Raw genomic sequence first — 13234 nt, 5'->3', positions numbered from 1 at the left:
GCAAGGTTATTTTAACATTGCAGTGCTTATGACGCTGTGTGTAATCAGCAAGGCCAACAACTTCATTGATACTGACCTACTGGTAAGTAAAATAAAATAAAAATTTAATTTGAGGCTCCAATCATTTACTAAATAGTCAAATTCACTCATATCAATTTACTCAGCAAAATGTCCTACATGATAGTTGCTCTTAAATACACCTCTCAATGGCACTCACCCACCACCATCTGTCAAGTGTGTTGAACTAAGAGTAGTCACCAGCAGGCAGACTTTACAACAATTTCCTCCCTTGTTTTTCCCACTCATTTGCATCGTCACTCTCTATAACAAAAGATCAGCCCATGCAGAGAATATCCATGAAGTTATTCAGATTTTCCTTTTGGATGACCTCATTATATTATGTGTCCAAAAACTCTGAAAACATATGAAAATACCCAAATGTGCTCTTTGCTGACAATTATGGTAATATTCTGATATGCACTTGGAGAATTCCTGTAACAGGGCCAATGCTTTTACATACTTTTTATGCACTTAATAATAATAATAATAATTCATTACGTTTATATAGGGCTTTTCTCAGTACTCAAAGCGCTAACTTAATTGAAAGTGCATTCTAGACACTTCCTGTGTATGCATATACATGTTGTGTTTATAACGCTTCCTTAGTCTGTGCATTTAAAAGTAAACTAAGCATACAACCCTACTTCTTGGCTTACAATTGCCATTCTTTCATATTCTTTTTTGAACATTAACTTTTACTTATCTGCTTTACCATCCATTATCCAACCCGCTATATCCTAATACAGGGTCACGGGGGTCTGCTGGAGCCAATCCCAGCCAACACAGGGCGCAAGGCAGGACACACACACACACACACTAGGGACAATTTAGGATTGCCAATGCACCTAACCTGTATGTCTTTGGACTGGAAACCGGAGCACCCGGCGGAAACCCATGCAGACACGGGGAGAACATGCAAACTCCATGCAGGGAGGACCCGGGAAGTGAACCCAGGTCTCCTAACTGCGAGGCAGCAGTGCTACCACTGCGCCACCATGCTATCTGCTTTACTTTCAACTAAACTTACTTCTATCTTTTTTGACTTTACTCCAAAATAAATCTTTACTTGCAGGAACTGTTTTTTATATTTTGTTTGTACAAAAAGATAAAACTGAAATAGCTGCCTCCTCTGCTCCAGATAAAATCACGTTCCATTATCAAAATATGTCTTAAATACGTAGGTGTCTTATTAACACACTCTTCCCCAAAGTTTGGCCACAATAGTCCTTGTTGTTTATCTAATAAGTTATTTTATTAAGTTCAAGATGTATTGGTTTGGTGTTCTCCACTCTGAAATGTAAGAAGTTGAAAACTGCAATGTGAGTGTGTTACTGTACATTTGTTCTGACTCGGCAGAAAAACAGGTAGCTAATTATTTGTGTAAACCGGGAGAAGCATGCAAAAGGCAAAACAAAGGAAATAAAAATAAACCAAAGACACCACAACTCAGATATGTGGCAAAAATCAAAGTCAAATAACAGACAATGAGTTGAAAGCCAGGCAAGACAACAAGAGAAAGCACACAATAAGTCAAATGAAGATGAGGATTTTATCTGCAGATCGGGTAAAGCTCAGAGCAAAAGGCTGACCTTTTATGCGGTCTGCTGATTAAGTCAAGGTCATGACCATGGAGACCACTACCCTAGAAAAGTGGGATGTGACCCTGACAGCAGTACACAATATGGCTTCTTTAGCTACAAACATCAATATTCAGACTAAACCATGACCACATGGAAGTGGCAAACAGTTGGGTATTGCTCTACGATGTGCTTCTTCTTATTGTCTCCTTTAATACTGAATGAAACTGCTTTGACCTGCCTGTAAGAAAACATATAAACAAGATGTGATATAATTTTGCTACCAAAAATAAAAAAAACATAAAAGAACAAAGAGCCTTAGCCATTCCCACTTATTTGAGTTGGTCTTTGTATTTTTGACAAAAAAGTTGAAAGTTTCACAGGTCTCCAAGCAGTCTAGTTAACAGGATTGGAGGTCTCCTTATTTTCAACAAATGTATCTTAGGCATGTTTTTGATTCCTTGTTTGGTGTTTGGAGTACTCCTTTTTATGTAGTATGTGCTAGTCTTCTGTTTGATTGTGCCGATTTTCAGGTTTGTGCTCTATGTGAACCCGTGATACAGTCGTTGGTAGACTTCACAGACGTAAAAACCAGACTGTTCTGGTCATTGGTAGGTGAGCAAGTGATCACGGAGCCTATTGAGGACGACCCTAGCAAGGACCTTATCCAGCACTGAGAGCAGTGTTGTCCCCCAGGTGATCACCTTTCCCTTTCCAGAAAGGGACGAAACGTCTTGTTTTCTAGTCAGTTGGGATGACACCAGTCTTCCAAATGGAGGCAAATGGAAAAGTTTACCCCAGATACCACAGATCCCTGCAGCCTTCCCTACTCTCAACTGGTTCACCACCCGTGCAATCTCAGTGAGACTGGATGGTTCACAGCTAATTAGAGGATCAGCATCAAGAACTGTGGATCCAGAGATGAAAAGAGTAGTAGGGAAATGACATATCCTTAACTTGTGTGAAATCCAAGAAATGTCATAACCTTTGGGAGTAAACGTAAAATTTGAAATTTTCAGTCTTTTTTTGTGTTTGCTACTTTTAAGTAGTCAAACATTGCATATACAAACTTGACACTTTCGAGTAGGAATAACCACTCTTCGTCAAATATCCCCTATTTTTCTAAATCTACTTTTTCATGTAAGAGTTTCCAGAAAGCTACAGCCTCTCTTGACAATGTCAGGTATAAAGCAGATGCCTGCCAGTGGCTGGATGCCATAGCACACGCACACACGAATACACATTTACTCATATCGCTGGCAACTAAAGTAAGTCTGTAGCATTCATTTCTGGCATTATGACTTCACTAACCTCCTCCGCTTAGTTCGGTGATGAATTAGTGCTTGTTTGAATCATCTTGTCCTGTAGGTGTAAATGACCTAAATAGTCATTTTGGGGCACGTGTAACTGGCCCTTGTTGAGCAAATTCATTTGGAGCTTTCAAGAGGTAGGCATCAATGATATACCCATTGCAAAGGTGGTGGAAAGGTCTTTAGGGGACGTAAAGCATGCAGGTTATTCTTTAAATTGCAATTACTTTAACTATCAACTTCCTCTTTTATTGCAAAAAAGACTATCTGTTTCATCATTAAAACAATAATTGTTCTGGCATGATTTGAAATGGGTAAGAAATAAGGGGTATGAAGCTGGATATCAGAAGGAAAATGTGTAGTGTGCAAAAAAAGAACAAAACCAGGAAATCACAAAGTTCCAAAAATACCAAAATCAAAGTCAAAAATCAAAATTATGTCTAAATCACAAGAGAATTTAAGAGGCCATGAGAGTCTTAAATACTCTCAAAGAGATGACACCATATGACACAATTTCCGGAACTTACTATATGTGATGGCAATGGAAAAAGAATTAAAAAGCCAAAATGGTGCAGTTAGCGGTAAATGAAAATGCTGGTGAAATTATTCATGAAAATAATATTAAAAATTTTAACAAAGCGAAAAATAATGAGAAATGCATTCAAAAAGGGAAACTATAATTGTAGAAACCTCAAAACAAGACAATAACTGGATTTTTGCTAGCTCAGTTTATTTATTGCTTTAGTACACAAGACTGTTGTAAGCCAGCAAGAAAATTAGTGTACAGGGGCCATTCTGATACAAACTACAAATGTGATCACACCATTTTAGATCTACAAAATCGACAAATCTTTATATACGTGATGCCTACTATCTGCTTTCGGGGTGATGATTGACCTCTAAGGTTATTCTGCTTTTTATTTTATTTTATTGTAGAATCAACTCTCGTCAGCAGCCAACAGCCAGGTGTACGGGCGCCGTTCTCATCTCTTCTCCGTCACTTCCCCTACCTCTTTTTTATCTTAAATCATTCTTGAGGCAGATTTAAGACTTAAGTGCCAGCTTAAGTGAAAAATTAAAGAAAACGTACTAATTACAACAAAAACGTACTAATTGCAACACAAACACTGCCTTAATCAGTTTTAACGCAAAGAGATGCCGTCAAAAGAAGAGAAGAAGCGGGCCGCTAGGGTGGAGAAAGGAAGAGCTGCTCAGGAAGCAGCAAGCGCATCAATCTCTGAGCAAACACATGCTAAACGTACAGAGAAAGAGTATGAAAACTATGAATGCTCAAGTCAAGTATATTCGCTGCACGTTATCGTTCAGTGTGCCATTACTGGTGAAAAATAATAACTGCAAAAATATATGACTGAAGAGTTTCAACTGCACATATTTAATGCAATTTCAGTCTTTAGAATTTTAGTGATTCTTCGTTAAAGTGAGATTACTTCTGTTCATATATTTGCAATTTTCTTTTGTTTGATGACATGGCTGTTTCCCATGGATACTGTATATGATATATAAACATATAAGCTTTACATTTTATATTATACTATTTGTAAATCATTTGCACAATTGGATTTGAACCAGTTGACAAGCATCATGTGTTTTTTGTGAGATGACACTTTTGTACTTTTGAATTTTGTATATCTAAGCTTAATGTTGAACTTCAACTTAACTTTAACTGTCATTCATCCACATACAGTACATAGTATATGGTTGAGCAAAATGTCATTCTTTACAGTCCCCAGTGCATAAGCAAAACAACATACATTTAACATACACCATACCTTTACCAAAACCAGTACAACATTACAGTGAAGCAAAACAAAGCATGCAGGACTATGAAGCTTGAACAATACTGAATATGCATAGTGAAGTGCAGAGTGTAAAGTGACAGTGTCTGATTGGGGGAATGTTATAGGGATATGGTACTGGATGACATGTAGGAGTTCAGAAGTGTGACAGCTTGGTTAAGAACATGTTACAGTATAGGACCTGGTTGTGCTGGTCCTAATGCTATCAACAGGCTTGCATTCCTATAAATCTAAATTCAGCATGACATACAGGAAGACTGTAAATATATAAATGCAGCTAAATGATTTTGGTATTGACATTTAGTAAAACCAAAACTAGGTAAAACTCGAATGGAGGTTGGAGGAGTATACGCTTATATATACATTATGTTTTTCTCATAATTTTGTCACCATACTTTATCCAGTGTGCTCTTTTAAGGCAATCAGTATTTATGCATGAATATTTTGTAACAACCTTCCTGCTTCATATATTAGCCTTGCTGTAAATTTTACAATAATTAACATGCTTTCCTAGTACAGGCTTCTTTCTGTTTATTTGTGTGTATAAAGACAGAGGTTATGTGACATGTGAAGAAAGTTTTAAATTGAACCAGAAAGAGGAATTCTTTAATGATCATTTTATAAGTAGCCAAAGATGAACTCCTGTGTATTAAAATATGTGACTTTTCTATTTCTATCATTTGTGGTTTATAGTAAATATTTCTTATTTAAAAATGTAGCCAATATGGCAAAAACAGTAAAATCAAGACTCATGTTATCATTGATTTTTTATCATTAGAAAACAATATGCTTTTGGTGAGTCATTCTCAACTTGTCAACGTATGGCAGGAGAAGGGCTGCAGAATTCCATGGTAGAATGTGTCTTGAAAATGGCCAGAAGATTGGCCGGCCTTTGAAATTAACAACAGAAGAAAAGGATGCTACTGTGAAGCGAATCATAATGGGGAAACGAAACGTAATAATGCATTAGATAGTAGACACTATAAGGATTAGTTATGGATTACTTAATTCCATTCTTAATGAAGAATTGAACATGAGCAATTCTGTGTTTGTTGGGTGCCTAGAATGTTGACTCAGTTAAACCTGATCAATGGCTATTTGATAAGTACAATCCCTTAAGCATCTGCAGTTCTTAAAAATGAATCAATCATAAAACCAAAAACAAACTTTTATTGGCTTAGAAACCTCAAAGATCATCTGGAATTCTTTGATTCAGCTTGTCATCATTTGTCTATAGAAACTAGAACATCAGGAGACATATTGACTCATAACATGAAGCTCCACAGTATCTAGTTGTAATGGGATACATTACCATTCCCAAGGATTATTGTGGGCACAGTGTCCAGAAGATGTAAAGTGACTTCAAAGATGTGGTAAAAAGAAACAGTGAAGACCAGGAAGGCAATCAGAACCAAATTACCAGTGCTAAAGGACAAAACAAAAGCAAATGTTTAAGCCAGAAACAAAGCTGAAACCAAAATATTAATTCTACTAGTTTGTTGAACAAGAAGCTACAGTAAGTACCACTAAACTTTACAAAGACATTGTGTCCACCATGAGGTAAAGTAATATGTGATCTCAGCTAAGAAGCACTGGTGGCTTTAGAACAATCTAGACAAGAACAGGTCAAATCCACCCAGCAATTCATGCATCAACTGTATGTTTTAATAGTTTCCACTTTTTTCTACTTTTCTTTGCCAAAATGATAATTAAACAGGATATTCCCACTTGTGACCTCATCCCTTTATGTGTTCATTTTCTGTTTATATTTCACAATATTTATGATAATATTGAGATTGTTGTCCAATCAAGTACCTGCCTCAAAAGGTCCACGTAACCAGTTAATGTTATGCTGATTTGCTTCAGCGTTTGTGACAGTCAGTCATGCAAAAACAGAAAGGAAAAGCATCCTCTTCCTTCTTTTTTTGCTCTACAACAATGACTCTGCTCAAAAAGCATGGGATGCAAAGGCTGCTCTGCAAAACTATGGATCTGAAGAGGTGCTTTAAACATTCGACTTTCTAGACCTGACACCATTAGACTTCTCGCAGCTGCCCAGTGTATCTCTGTGGGACATTCTATGGCGATGGATGACAAGTCAGTTACAGAAGAATTCTTTTACAAGCAAGATTTGTTTGAATTGAATATAAAAGCCTTATGAATGATATAGGGATCATATTAGTGGTCAACAGGATTATGATGAAAAATAAAACTTGCTTAATTTTACTGGCAGTTCTTTCAATAGATTAGGCTCAAAACAAAAGTCACAGTGATGTATTTAATTACTTATTATTAATATTACATATGCCATAACCAGAAGTAGTCAATGAAGGGAACTGTTAAATACTGTATATAAATCAGTCTTAAAGATGTGAATTCCATGCAAGCAGACCCTCAAGTTGAGTACATCCTCCACAACATTGACTAAATTCAGATGCAATTCCAATTTTGATAGTTTCAAGAAATGCATCCCACACTCCAAAAATATCTCACTGTGCTATTTTGTAATTTGAGGTTTCCCCATTGATGGGACTGACATTACATTTCAGGAGAGCTTGTGAATTATCTTCACCAGTTATTTCCTGGGACAAACATTTGTCTTTCCACAATCTAAACAGGGGTAAAGAGCATGTGAAATGGATAAATGCATGGAAAATGTTTATAGTTCTTACACCCTTAATATGAAATTGGAAGTAACAATTTTTTATAAAGGATCCTTATTATATGCTACAACATTTAAAAAAATATATAGTTTTGTATGTTTCTAATCAGTAAATTGCTGAAGTGATTTTATAGCTATTTCATCTTAATAAAAAATAGTTATTTTTATTATCTCTTGGATTCTTGATGTGTTCAAATTACATTTCCTGTCAAGTGTCAATGTTTTTCAGTTCACTGCCCTAGATTAAAACTGTATTGCTTCACATTGTTTCTTTTTCTTTGCCTGAAATTCCATTATTTTAACATTTGGTAATTCAGTGTGATATACTGTAAGTGAGTATGGAGCAATATGTAACTGACTGCTGATGCATTCAAGTCCACTTGATACTGACGAGATTGGCACCAGCTCCACACAGCTCTATAATGGAAAATCAATGGAGGATTGAAGGATATACTGAACACAATGAATGTCTCTTAAGCATAACTCCGCCCATGCACTCTTTGTGCTTATAACTAATTTTAATTCAAACCCAACATTGGTATCATGGAGGCTTTCCACAGGTAAAATGTGGTTCAGCTCAATTGAGCACAGCCTTTGACTGCATCAATTTCCATTTCAGGTGACAATACTTGAGTCCAAGATGACAACACAACTTAGATGTAAATAAGGTAGCAACAAAATTAAGATAATTGACATGACCAGATAGTAAGTGCACTGAGGAGAAATCATCTAGTAGAGGACCACATTTTTTTCTTTTAAAACAGATGAAAAATAACTGCTATACTCTGGTCTTCATTCAGCTCAAATGCCTGAAGTGCTCTCTGTAAGGAATCACAGCTTTAGAAGTAGAGCTCAGGTAGTCTCACAGGGGTAGATGTGAGTCTCAAGTGAGAATACACATCTGTGGACAACCTGTTAAAAAGGGTGTAGAGAATAGTGGTGAAATCTTGCACTGCAAAGGCTACACCTGCAGGGTTTCTTCCTAAAACTCCCATCTCTAATTTATTCAGTCTGTGCATTTTAAACCTCTGCTGGGGTTTCTGGGTGACAGCAAAAGACACTGAACAATACACTTGACAGTGAATAAAAAGCTAAAATTGCAATTATCTATTCAGGAGCTCAGTAGCTCAGTAGCTCAAAGTAACTGAAACTTAATCATTAATTTGCACGTTGCAATGACAGTTTGGACAGACACACAAACACATGTAGACCACTACAGCGACTGGGCTGAACAAGTTTCAGAAGTGTCTCTTTCTGCTACAATATCTTTGTCATTTTACAGTCATATGGAAAAGTTTGTCTGCTTTCTCAGCCTGCATAATAAATTACTCTACTTTCAATAAAAAAAGATAACCGTGGTATGTCTTTCATTTCCTCAAAACATCTGAGTACTGGGGTGTTTTCTGAACAAAGATTTTTAGTGAAGCAGTATTTAGTTGTATGAAATTAAACTTAAATGTGAAAAACTGGCTGTGCAAAAATTTGGGTCCCTTTGTAATTTTGCTGATTTGAATGCCTGTCACTGCTCAATACTGATTACTTGCAACACCAAATTGGTTGGATTAGCTCATTAAGCCTTGAACATCATAGACAGGTGTTTCCAATCATGAGAAAAGGTATTTAAGGTGGTCAATTGCAAGTTGTGCTTCCCTTTGATTCTCCTCTGAAGAGTGACGGCATGGGATCCTCAAAGCAACTCTCAAAAGATCTGAAAACCAAGATTGTTCAGTATCATGGTTTAGGGGAAGGCTATAAAAAGCTATCTGAGGTTTATCTGTTAGTTTCAACTATAAGGAATGTAATCAGGAAATGGAAGGCCACAGGCACAGTTGCTGTTAAACCCAGGTCTGACAGGCCAAGAAAACTACAGGAGCGGCATATGCGCAGGATTGTGAGAATGGTTACAGACAACCCACAGATCACCTCCAAAAACCTGCAAGAACATCTTGCTGCAGATGGTGTATCCGTACATCGTTCTACAATTCAGCGCAATTTGCACAAAGAACATCTGTATGGCAAGGTGATGAGAAAGAAGCCCTTTCTGCACTCACGCCACAAACAGAGTCGCTTGTTGTATGCAAATGCTCATTTAGACAAGCCAGATTAATTTTGGAACAAAGTGCTTTGGACTGAGGAGACAAAAATTGAGTTATTTGGTCATAATAAAAAGCACTTTGAATGGCGGAAGAAGAACACTGCATTCCAAGAAAAACACCTGCTACCTGCTGTCAAATTTGGTGGAGGTTCCATCATGCTGTGGGGCTGTGTGGCTAGTTCAGGGACTGTGGCCCTTGTTAAAGTCGAGGGTCGGATGAATTCAACCCAATATCAACAAATTCTTCAGGATAATGTTCAAGCATCAGTCACAAAGTTGAAGTTATGCAGGGGTTGAATATTCCAACAAGACAATGATATAAAACACAGTTCGAAATCTAAAAAGGCATTCATGCAGAGGGAGAAGTACAATGTTCTGGAATGGCCATCACAGTCCTCTGACTTGAATATCATCGAAAATCTATGGGATGATTTGAAGCAGGCTGTCCATGCTCGGCAGCCATCAAATTTAACTGAACTGGAGAGAGTTTGTATGGAAGAATGGTCAAAAATACCTCCATCCAGAATCCAGACACTCATCAAATGCTATAGGAGGTGTCTAAAAGCTATTATACTTTGTGAAAGGGTGCGTTCCAGACACAGGCAGGCAGACACGTTTTCCTCCATCACCACACGTTTATTTGCAAAGTCACTAATATATACAAGTCCTTACGTGCACCACACCAATAAACCCCACACAGTCTCCCAAAGTCCTGGCTCCTTCAGCCTTCTCTCTCTTCTTCACACAACACACTCGGGCCTCTCCTCGCCCCCTCTGCACCGGCCTTGTCCTCCTCCTACCCGACTACAGCCTTGAATGCAGGGCGGAAGTTCCTTAAGTAGGTGGCTGATTGCAGGCCGCACCCAGCCACCTGTGACATGACTCCCCCGCTAGCTGAGACCTCCAGGGACCAGCGGACCGTTCCGCGAGGACGTGAACCCCTCGGCGGCAAGCCGACACTCCATAGCCTAGGGCCCGATCCTAAAAATAAAACAGAAAAACAAGGGCAGTCCCACGGCTCGTCCTCAGTTGGGCCAACACCCTTGGCCCCGATCGGCACCCCGATGCTCCTTTTTTCGGCCTCCCAGCCCGAGCAGTCCGTGCTCCCCGCCACGGGACCACCAGTGGGATCACACTGCGTTTCCACCTCTCAGCCAACGGGTATTTCCTCTGCCTCCGCAGAGGACAGCCCTTTGAAGGCTTCCCCAAGCCGCTTCCTCCGTTTACTTTGGGACGCCGCGACGGTTCGGATCTGCCCATTGTAAGAGGGCAGACCCAGCCCCGCTGGCGTCCGGAGCTTCACGGGGTCGGTCTCCCTTACCTTCCCCGCTGTGCCTCTCCGTCCAGGAGCTCCTGCAGCGCGCCGATCCTCTCCTGCCTGCGGCTCTCGATCCGACGCCACTGCCATCCCTTCTGACTCCAGCGTCTCCGCCCGGAGGGCACATCGCTCGGCCGGCAGTGATAGCACAAGGCGCAGTTGTTCTTGCAGCTCCTGTAACACCGCTGCCAAGGAGAGAGAAGCAGCCGGCGGTGGGCTTACCTTGCCAGTAGTTCCACTTACCGACTGCTCACTATGGGCGCTTCCCTGCAGCCCACTCGGGTTTCTGTGAAGCATGGGACGGACATTCCCTGCTCTCGCCTCCGACCAATCGCTTGCGAGAGGACAGGACACGCTGTCCAATCCCGTGCCTGTTACAAGGAGGGACTTCTGGCCGGCCATCTCGCTCCCCTCTCACTGGAGAGCGATTCTCCGGGCAGCTCCACTGCTGCTGCGGCTTCCCCAGCTGCAGCCTCTCCTTCTCGGCAGCCCCCTTCTTGGCCACCGCGTTGGTGAGCCGCCCCTGAAACACAAAGTCCGATACCGGGCCGCTAACGGTCCGCGACACTGCATTTCCCTGCGGGGTTGGGTGCACGCCGCCCCTGCGGCACGTGGGCGAGTTCGCCTGCTGTGCTGGGCCTTTCACAAACATTTTCAGATATGCAGGTCCGCACCTTGAACTAGGTGCAGCATCCTGCCGGCTACGCCACTGTGAAAGGATGCGTCCTGGACACAGGCAGGCAGACACGTTTTCCTCCATCACCACAGGTTTATTTGCAAAGTCACTAATATATACAAGTCCTTACGTGCACCACACCAACAACCCCCCCCCCCAGTGTCCCAAAGTCCTGGCTCCTTCAGCCTTCTCTCTCTTCTTCACACAACACACTCAGGCCTCTCCTCGCCCCCTCTGCATCGGCCTTGTCCTCCTCCTACCCGACTCCAGCCTTGATTGCAGGGCGGCGGCTCCTTAAGTAGGTGGCTGATTGCAGGCTGCACCCAGCCACCTGCGACAACTTGCAAAAGGAGGTTCAACTAAATATTGATGTAATATCTCTATTGGGGTGCCAAATGTATGCACCTGTCTAATTTTATTATGATGCGTATTTTCTGTTAATCCAATAAACTTAATGTCACTGCTGAAATACTACTGTTTCCATTAGGCATGTCACACATTAAAAGAAAGTTGCTACTTTGAAAGCTGAGCCAATGATAAACAAAAATCCAAAGAATTAAGAGGGGTTCCCAAACTTTTTCATATGACTGTAACAACAGCATCACTATATGACATAAAAATAGCAAATAAAGTTTAGATAAGCATTGTGATCTATGTATATGCATGTTAAAAGCTGTAGCTATTTTGTCATGGCATGTTTGCATTCCCAATTAGACAGTAATGTTAAATTTCTTTAGTTATTTGTTTAGATGCGCAGTCATAAGGTGGATGATGTGCAGCCTCATCTGTGCATCTGCTTGTGTTGTTAGGTAGAATTTTTGATTTGGGTGTTTTGAGTATTGAAATCTGCATCTCCTATGCCTCCCTTAATGACAGGCCTTTTGACTGAGTGTGACACACGGTTTTCAGTTGCATATTTTGCAGTTCATATTTTCATGAATATAGCTGCTAACTCTTTCAAGCTTACATCAACTCCTACACTATCATTGTAATGCTGAACAGCCGAGAGCACATGCAGCACTTGCGACAACATATTAATTTGTGCACTGCCTTCTTGAGGCATTGGATTGGTTTATAAATGTGACACTCAATGAGCTGTTTAATTGTTTCCACCCAGTTTTAAGCAAAATTCACTCATGGTTGACTCCAGATGTACTGTATATACTATAGTAGAAAATTGTGTTACTGATGGAAATTAAGGGGATGTGAATTTAAGACCAAAGCCAAGGAGCATGTCTTTATGCAAAGAGTTGTAATCTGCAAAAAACTACAGACACATGTAGTTGAAGCAGAAATTTTGACAACTTTTAAGAAGTTAGGAAGATTTGATATTGGAACATCTTGTCCATTAGCTAAATGAACAAAATTGATAGACTAAATATTCTCCACTCATTTCTCAAAGTTCTTATGTGAACAAAAGGGAAATGGTGAAGTAAAGAGTTTATTTAATAAAAAGAGAAAAAACTGCAAAACTGATTTGCCCAGAAGGCCATTCTAAGCAATCAAATCCCAATACATTATCCAATATTCAAGATCCAGAAAACAAGGTTAAAAGTCAAGAAAATACAGTAAATCCAAAACAAAAAGCAATACTTTCCAACTCCTTCACAAACTCAGTGCTCCACAACTGAGTATTTTCTATCTGGCAGACTTATAAAACCCTGGAGGAGGACACAAATGCAATGATTTCAGGGTGCAAATGGGGTTCTACCTACAGAA

This window comes from Erpetoichthys calabaricus, chromosome 10 (assembly GCF_900747795.2).
Source record: "Erpetoichthys calabaricus chromosome 10, fErpCal1.3, whole genome shotgun sequence".
Taxonomy (NCBI): Eukaryota; Metazoa; Chordata; class Cladistia; order Polypteriformes; family Polypteridae; genus Erpetoichthys; species Erpetoichthys calabaricus.
The sequence above is the reverse complement of the archived record's forward strand: the minus strand, read 5'-3'. Positions refer to the sequence as shown.